General features: G+C 43.3%; 1 long non-coding RNA gene across 1 annotated transcript in view; it reads right to left on the bottom strand.

Moving 5' to 3' along the window:
* Window positions 1-675: 675 nt before the first annotated feature.
* LOC113894529 overlaps window positions 676-9,322 on the bottom strand; it is a 32,856-nt gene continuing 24,209 nt past the window's right edge. Inside the window, exon 2 of the long non-coding RNA XR_003511611.1 lies at window positions 676-913. This is a non-coding gene — a long non-coding RNA (uncharacterized LOC113894529). The remainder of the gene's footprint in view (window positions 914-9,322) is intronic.

Raw genomic sequence — 9,322 nt, 5'->3', positions numbered from 1 at the left:
CCTGTAATGAAAAGGACATCTTTTTTGGGTGTTAGTTCTAAAAGGTCTTGTGAAAGTGAAGTCGCTCAGTCATGTCCGACCCTCAGTGACCCCATGGACTGCAGCTTTCCAGGCTCCTCCATCTATGGAATTTTCCAGTCAAGAGTACTGGAGTGGGTTGCCATTGCCTTCTCCAAAGGTCTTGTAGGTCTTCATAGAACCAGTAATAAAACTAATCATTCGATCTCCGGCTTTCCCATGCCTTATTGCCTCATTGCTCATTAGGATATCAATTCAGGAGGGGAAAACAAGTACGATTTGTATGTTCCTTAACACTCTGACACATAACTTCCTCATGTTGGTTGTAGGTTTTCAAGAGCACACATCATGAGCTACATCGCCTCCACTATTCTGGAATTTAATATATTGCAGATAGTTAACACTGAAGCTCCAATACTTTGGCCACCTGATGCAAAGAGCCGACTCTTTGGAAAAGACTCTGATGCTGGGAAGATTGTGGGCAAGAGGAGAAGAGGGTGGCAGAGGATGAGATGGTTAGATAAAATCACTGACTCAATGTACATGAATCTGAGCAAACTCAGTGAGATAGTGGAGGATAGGGAACCCTGACATGCTGTAGTCCATGGGGTGGTAAAGAGTTGAATATGACTTAGTGACTAAACAAAACAACAAAACTGAAGATGGCGTGTTTCATTAAATATGTTTGGACAACTGATGATAGTTTGATAAATCAAATATTTCTTTGAACTTCAAACTGATGTTGAGAAATATTGATTTCAATCTTGACTCTGAGATACGTAAGCTGTGTTCTCTTGCATAAGTTCCTTCTGTTGTCCTCAGTTTCTTCATGTGAGGAATGAAGATCAGTGTTCTATATATCTGAAGGTCCTTTCAGCTCTGCTGGTCTAGGGTGCTGTGGAGCAAACACACAGATACGATGTAAGCTAAACATTGGGGATGTGATAGGAGGCAAGGAAAGAAATCCATGGGATGTCCATAGTCCTGAGCTACAAGTGTTTAGTGGGGCAATACTGCTTCTTCTCAATTTCTTAGGACCTGGGTAACAGCTGTGCGATTTTTCCCAGGAATCCTGGGGTAACTAGGAAAAGAGTAAAATGTGGGAGAAAAGGAAGGGAAGGAAAGGGAGGGAAGGAAAAAGAAAAGGGAGAGAAGAGGGGGATGACCATGGGAAGAGAGGCAGAGAGGGGACCACAGAGAGGCAGAGAGAAACAGAGAGATGGAGACAGAGTCAGTGAGTGGGAGAATCAGAGACTCTGAGAGATACAGACAGGTATACAGAGACAAAGACATGTATAGAAACAGGTGGGCAAGAGGAAGAGAGACCAAAAGGTAGCCCCAGAAAGATATAGAACATAAGAAGGTCACAGAAGGAATCAGAGAAAAAGAGAAACTCAGGACCTGCTGATGAGACACAGCCACTGAGAGATTTCCAGAGATGAACAGAGGGAAAAGAGCATTTAATAACCTTTGCAAATGATCATCACTCCGGATATCCTTCCCTCGCAGGTACTCTGGGAGAGGGAGGGAGCCTTGGCTCTCTCCATCTCTCTCCTCCAAGGCTCCAATTATGCACAAAAGACAAAGTTATTTGAGTTCTGGGTGCTGTTAAGGGCGCTCTTGCCTTCATTTACAACGTGCTAGAACACGATGTTCCCCGGGAGATGTCATGTACTAGAAACTCTCCACAGCCAAGAATAGCAGGGGCTGCCTGCCATCCTCCTGAAACCGTGGCACCGCCAAGAACGGGAGCATGTTCACACTTCAACTTCATGAGTTTGCAGCTTTGGTTTAATAGGCCCAACAGCACCAACACCAAACAAATCTCTCCCTGGCCTGGAAGCAGCCCCACCCCCAGGCTGAGCTCCTAAGAAAGCACTTGCTTAGACTAGCAAGTGCTGTGAGGAAGCAGCTGTGAGGAGCAGACGTACTATGGGGACTTTTTGATCCGTATCTTCTCTCAAAGGAGACTATGAGTTCTTGATTCTTCTTTGCTTTTCTGGATTTCAGGGGCTCCCAGCCTAAGTGGTAAGTGAAAGTGAAAGTGTTAATCACTCAGTTGTGTCCTACTCTTTGTGACTCCCTCTAGGCTCCTCTGTCCATGGAATTCTCCAGGCAAGGATACTGGAGTGGGTAGCCATTGTCTTCTCCAGGGGATCTTCCCAACCCAGGGATAAAACCTGGGTATCCTGCATTGCAGGCAGATTCTTTACTGTCTGAACCACCAGGGAAGGCAAACCTCAGTGATTGTTGTTATTGTTTGGTTGATCGGTTGTGTCTAACTCCTTGTGACCCCATGGATTGCAGCACACCAGGCTTCCCTGTCTTCTCCATTTTCGGGAGCTTGCTCAAACTCATGTCTCTTGGGTCAGTGATGCTGTCGAACCATCTCATCCTCTGTCATCCCCTTCTCTTCCTGCCTTCAATCATTCTCAGCATCAGGGTCTTTTCCAATGAGTCAGTTCCTTACATCAGGTGGCCAAAGTTTTGGAGCTTCAGCTTCAGCACAGTCCTTCCAATGAATATTCAGGGATGATTTCCTTTAAGATTGATTGGTTTGATCCCCTTGCTGTCCAAGGGGCTCTACAGAGTCTTCTCCAGCAACACAATTCAAAAGCATCAATTCTTCAGTGCTCAGCCTTTTTTATGATCCAACTCTCATATCCATACATGGCTACTGGAAGAACCATAGCTTTGGCTATACAGACCTTTATCGGCAAAGTGATGTCTCTACTTTTTAATACACAGTGTGTCTAGGTTTGTCATAGCTTTCCTTCCAAAAACACTTGAGGGATCTCAATTCCATTATTTTCAAAATATGAGTAATAAAACCTACCTTGCTTGCTTCTCATGAAGGTCTAATGAGTTAAACATGGCAATGTTTTTGCAAATGGTAAGAACTCAGTCATTTGCCCTTATTTTAATATGCTTCCAGTGTCATTAAAGTGAAAGTGAAAGTGAAGTCACTCAGTTGTGTCCAACCTTTTGTGACCCCATGGACTGTCGCCTACCAGGCTCCTCCATCCATGGGATTTTCCAGGCAAGAATACTGCAGTGGGTTGCCATTTCCTTCTCCAGGAGATCTTCCTGTCCCAGGGATTGAACCCAGGTCTTCTGCATTGAAGGCAGACACTTTAACGTCTGAGCCACCAGGGAAGTCCACAGTGTCATTAACTCAGGGCCAATAAAAATGAGTTCTTTCTAAGTTCTATGAGGAATAGTGCCTGGTTACACAGTAGGCATTTAATCCATATTTATTGAAAAAGGGAATATTCTTGGTCCCCTCCGTCGACTCTTTTCATCTGTCCATTCTAATACCTACCTGATTTCTGAATGTACGGTTTTCTCTTCCTTTTCAAGTCAGACCCTTGCATCCTTGGACTAGAGGATAAGAGTTCCCTCGCTTCTCATGATCTTCAGTGTTACCCTGGACCTGGGCAGTATTTATGCTCTGGTCTCATCAACACCACTGTCTCTAGGACTCAAGTTCCTTGAGGGGTTTTTGACCACACTGTCTTCCTCACTTCAAAATCACATTTCATATCAAATCAACAGCCAATGAAAATAACCTCTCTGTGTGTGAAACAGGCCATGAGAGAGGAAGAAATTTCTCACCCATGTTGGTTTCAGAGATTTAAAGGGAAACATTCTGCCCCTAGGGTCTTAGAGAAGTGAGAGGAAAAGGAAATAGAGCATCAGCCCCTGAAGGAAGGAGTAGAGTCCAGGTCACTCTGTCAGTTGCCCTTTCTACCTAATAGTGTCCCTCTCCATCCTTTTAAATGCAGACCTGAGTCTCAGAGCTCAGTCTCTTATACTTGCCAAGGAGACCAGCAGTGCCTCACCTGTGAGGATGAAGAGGATGTCCAAATATCTGGAAAATTCCTAAGGAGAAGCAGCACTGCTTTTGTGCCCTCTGACCACTTCCCCTGGCATAGCCCACAAATAAAAACGGCCTTGAAATTCAGGCAAATTTTCAAGCCTTCACTGCTAATCCTTTTTTAATTGACATAGAATGTACCCCCAACTATTAATGGAAGCACACTTTCCAGAGTGTAATTAAATGCTCTAATCACATTTCTAGCATTAAAAATGGTTTTAGGTCTTGTTTGGCTTTTTTTTTTTTTTTCCTAACGAGTTGTTTACTCTGCTGATAACTACAGTGTGGACGAAAGGGGAGATTCAAAAACTGCTCCAAATACTCAAAAAGAAATAGCTTTGCTATTGATAAAAATAATAACCTCTGGAAAGCAGGGGGTGGTGAGAAAGCCTAAATTTATTGCTGCTGTGTTGAATGCACAAATGTCACTTCCTTAAAGAGGGAAAATTAGTTTTTAAGCCTGGTTTAGCAGCCAGAATCTCAGGCTGTCTGCATAATATTGGATTTTCCAAGGCTTCTATGATGCCCTTAGGTGGGATGTTTTGCATGCAAATTGCAAATTATATAATGCTAAAGATGTTATATAAGGAAAAGATGAAGACTGGGTTCGCATTTCTTTTTTTTTTCTCTCTCATTCTCCTCTTCCTCTTTTCTGGCCCTTCAACTCCAGCTGACATTTATTGAGCACCTATTGTGTCTTAGATGCTCTTCTATCATTTAAAACATGTGACAATCATTTGAAAGAGAGAGAATTATTCCACTTTGGTGGATGAAGAAACTGAGGTTCAGAGAGTGTAAGTGGCTAAGCCATCCTGTAAAGAAGAGGTAGACCTTCATTCTCTAACTGCTGCTGCTGCCGCTACTAAGTCGCTTCAGTCGTGTCCGACTCTGTGCGACCCCACCAGGCTCCACCCTCCCTGGGACTCTCCAGGCAAGAACACTGGAGTGGGTTGCCATTTCCTTCTCCAATGCATGAAAGTGAAGCTTTAGCAAGGTAAAATATTAATTAGATCTGTTTTATAGATGAGTCATTAGAGAACTGTTAAGAGCAGAAGGAATGTCGTACGCAGTCAGCCAGGTAGTCAGAACCAAATAACTCACATTTATCATTAGGTTGAAATTTAGCAGATAGAACATTTTTAAAGTCGAGGTTCATCCAATTAAAGAATTGCGCATTCTACTCCCTATCCTGTGAGCCAAGCCCCAGTGAGAGGTCAGCTAACTAGTTAGAAACAGTTGCTTCCAGACACCATGATCCAAGCCTTTCACCCACCCATGACGGGGGTGAAGGTAGCGGAACAGGCCAGGGATTGGAGCCAAGAGGGTCCTTTAGTCTCGACCTGAATCTCAACTTCTCTGAGGCCTTTATTCCTTCCATAAGGGGCTGTTCAAATTACTCACACAGTCTCGATGAGAGACCAGCAAGGTTGAAGAACATTCACTATTTTATCTTAAACTTGTATTTGTTGTTGTTTACTTACCAAGTCATGTGGACCTCTTTGCAACCCCGTGAACTCCAGCCCACCAGTCTTCTCTGTCTGTAGGATTTCCCAGGCAAGAATACTGGAGTGGGTTGCTATTTCCTTCTCCAGGGGATCTTCCCAACCAAGGGATAGAGCCCACATCTCTGGCTTGGCAGGCAGATTCTTTGCCCCCCTAATATACTCTGGCCTAGATTTTTAACAATGTTGTGAGCTATTTTCTCTCTTTGTACTTTTGCATTTGCAGAAAGTTTACTTGAAAAAAAAAAAGACTTAAATATTTCAAGATAAACATTTAAATAAGGTCTGATGTTTGTAACTCTCTTACTTCTTCAAAAAAAGGGTGACCTGGGCCTCATTCTCAACATTGAAGAAATTCTAATCATGATTCCTGTGGGTCTACAGCAATCACACTTCACAGAGCAGCATTTAATCAATGTCTAAAAGAGAGAAGAATTGCAGAAAAATCCTGGATATGTGTGCAAGCCCACACCTCTCAGGGCAGCCCCCGCAGAAGGAGCACAGCCTTGTACATCGTCTGGCTATAAGATCACAGAAATCTCTTGTCTGCAGAGCTTCCAGCCAGCCTCCAGCCCCACCCTCCCCATCCTTCTGAAATCAATGTTCTGCACTGTGCCAGGATCACTGCAGTAAAACTCAGGTTTGAGCATTGCATGCTCCTGTGGCACCCTCCAGGGGCACACTGGTATAGGACAGCCCCCATCCCTGAGCCCATGTTTCTCCTCTAACTGTCAGTGATGAACAGTGCTGGCTTTGGTTGCAATCCATCTCCAAGTTTACATGAAAATTTGTTGTTCAGTCACTGAGTCGTGTCCAACTCTTTGCGAACCCATAGACTGCAGCACACCAGGCTCCTCTGTCCTCCACTCCTGGAGCTTACACAAATTTATGGCCATTGAGTCGCTGCTATCTAACCATCTCATCCTTTGCCACCCCCTTCTCCTCCTGCCTTCAATCTTTCCCAGCATCAGGGTCTTTTCCAATGAGTCATCTCTGCATCAGGTGGCCAAAGTACTGGAGCTTCAGCTTCAGCATCAGTCCTTCCAATGAATATTCAGGGGTGATTCCCTTCAGAATTGACTAGTTTGATCTTCTTGCAGTCCAAGGGACTCTCAAGAGTCTTCTCCAACATCACAATTCCAAAGCCTTACATGAAAATAAAGTGTATAAAGTCACAATCAAGAAAAGCAGACATTACCATTTAGGATTTCACCTCCATTGTTTGAGTATGACTGCAATGAAGAAGGAAAAGGAAAGTTTAATCAATGTGAAAACATAAATGCTTTGGCATCTCCATATCCCTGAGTTCCACGTTTGTGGATTCAACCAGCAGTAGATCAAAAATATTTGAAATAAAATTTCTAGAAAATTCCCAGAAGGAAAATTTGAATTTGCCACATATTTGCACATCACTTGCATTGCACTAGGTATTACAGTTAATTTAAAGATGATTTAAAGTACACAGAAGATGTGTGTAGGTTATATGCAAATATACACAGTATTATATAAAGGACTTGAGCATCCAGAGGTTTTGTTATGAGTGGTCCTGGAATTAGTTCCCCTTGGATACTGAATGATGGTAGTTTTTTCTTCATTTTACTTTTTAAATAAAGTCCTGGTACTCCTCCCCATGTGTTCATTGAATTTGGACTTGCACCTTTAAATGTCAGAACATCTCTAGGATGCTAAATCCAAAGATGTGAGTGATACGCAAAATGGGGGATCAGAGACACTTATCAAAAGGTACAGACTTGGAACCTGCCCCATCCCTCTTATTTTAGCTTGTGTTCTTGATTGCCATGCCATATGTCTACAGAAAGTGGAACAAGGGACACTTATGTTTAATCAGACCCTGGGGCAAGGCCCCCCATTCACAATAAGTGCAGTGTGCTGAACTCCCTATGCAAACCTGGTCAATCTCTTTCTCTATGTTGGGGCCTCAAACTCCTTACCCCTCAGTTTCTTTCCAGTTCTACAATTCTGAATCAATAAAAACCATTCATCTTTCTTCATCCTTACAGCCTTCACAGCCAAGAGGTAAAGAAAATGAATCTTTTTTTTTTAATTCTTCAAGATCTAAAGTACAACTTAGTTTCTTAAATTTAATTACAGCTTTCTTCTATTTTCTTTCCCATTTTTTTTTTTCTTTTGATGGTGCACCATGTGGGAACATGCCCCTTGCACTGAAAGTGCAGAATTTTAGCCACTGGACCACCAGGGAAGTCCCACCCATCCTCTTTCTCTGTCCTTTCTTATTTCTCTTTTCTTTCCTCCATTCTGGTCTCATCTGTTCTCTGATTTCTCCCCTTTGCATTCCCTGAGTGGCCTTTCCACCCCTCACTGCCCTTCAGATTGCAAGATGGACAAAGCTACTTCGTCAAGTGTCACAAGTATACTGAGTGATCTAGGAACCGCCAAGGACCTTTCTGGGTATCCTCATCTATAAACTGGGATGTTTGGGCCAAATAATCCTTTTGATTCTTTTCTCTATATAATGCTTTTAGAAGATTTTCCCCTCCACATGAGGACAGAATTGTTGATGGCACCCTTGTGCTCTTTTCTGCCTTCCCCAATGTCACCTTCTGCATTACCTTCCATCTTGCTCTGTAGATATGAGATTTCCCAGGACTGCTGAGTGGACCCTTCTACCTGGCAGGAGAGGAAATGAAGGCCTCAGACACTTCTTGGCAAGTGAACAGAGCAGCTAAATAGTGCCAAAAGTGACTGATGAGCAAGTTGCAATTCAGCAACCAGAGGAGCTTACGGGCACTTGAGCAGTTCTCAGACAACAGACTAAGGGCAATGAGCACCATGAATCTATTAATGATGCACCTTGTCATGGAAAATGAATGAGCCTTGACATGAGCTTTATAAATGAGGGCATAAAAGGGACAAAGAGGCTTTGATGTTGCAGACTTGAGGGATACTTCTGGCCAAGATGAGTGAAATCATGAGATGGGCAGGCAATGGTTTAAAGGAGAACACAGTTCAGATGAAGACATGTTTATGCAAAGAATAAAATGAACCATAAGCTCAGAAGCACTGCTTGTTCAAGTCTATTTTACGCCTATCTTAGTGAATACTTCTTGGTGACCATGGTCCCCATCCTCAAAGCCTTGGTAAATTCTTTGTTCAACAGCAGCTCCATTCATGGTGGAAAGAGTAGGCAGTTCTGATTCAGCCTGAATCTGATGTGAAATGTAAGGTCTCAGATGACAACATGAACCCTTCTTTACCTGTTCCTTGTAGGCTCCTCAGCCCTCACCTCCATTTGGGGCAAATATTAAGCTGATATGCACTGATTCATGCATTCCAGTTGGTAGAAAGTTGAAATGTTTCTATACTGTTTCTAAATAGTCATGGCCTGAACCCCAGGATATCCCCATCACTTGCCTTGTTCTTTCTCCAAATAGTCTCCAGAATTTCCCGGGATTCCACTAACTAGAGTGATTATCTGGTTCTCCTGATATGTTACCTGGATCTCCTGTTCCTAGGCTACATTTGCCTTCTGTCCCAGTCAGTTGGAGTTGGCGGCAAACAGAGATGGACTGCCCAGATCCTCCTTCACTGAAGCACTTACCATTTCTTTTCTTTAAATGTATTTTTAATTGGAGGATAATTGCTTTATGATGTTGTGTTGGTTTCTGCCATACAAACAGCATGAATCAGCCGTAAATATGCATATGTTCCCACCCTCTTGAGCTTCCCTCCCATGCCCTCGCCCATTCCACCTCTCTTGGTCATCACAGAGCACCAGGTTGAGTTCCCTGTGCTATAGCGAAGGATTCCACTGACTTCTCAATTTATCATAAGAAATCTCAGTTCAGTTCAGTCACTCAGTCATGCCCAACTCTTTGCGACCCCACAGACTGCAGCACACCAGGCTTCCTTGTCTATCACCAACTCCCAGAGCTTGCTCAAACTC

Source organism: Bos indicus x Bos taurus, chromosome 6 (genome assembly GCF_003369695.1).
Source record: "Bos indicus x Bos taurus breed Angus x Brahman F1 hybrid chromosome 6, Bos_hybrid_MaternalHap_v2.0, whole genome shotgun sequence".
Classification (NCBI taxonomy): Eukaryota; Metazoa; Chordata; class Mammalia; order Artiodactyla; family Bovidae; genus Bos; species Bos indicus x Bos taurus.
The sequence above is the reverse complement of the archived record's forward strand: the minus strand, read 5'-3'. Positions and strand labels throughout refer to the sequence as shown.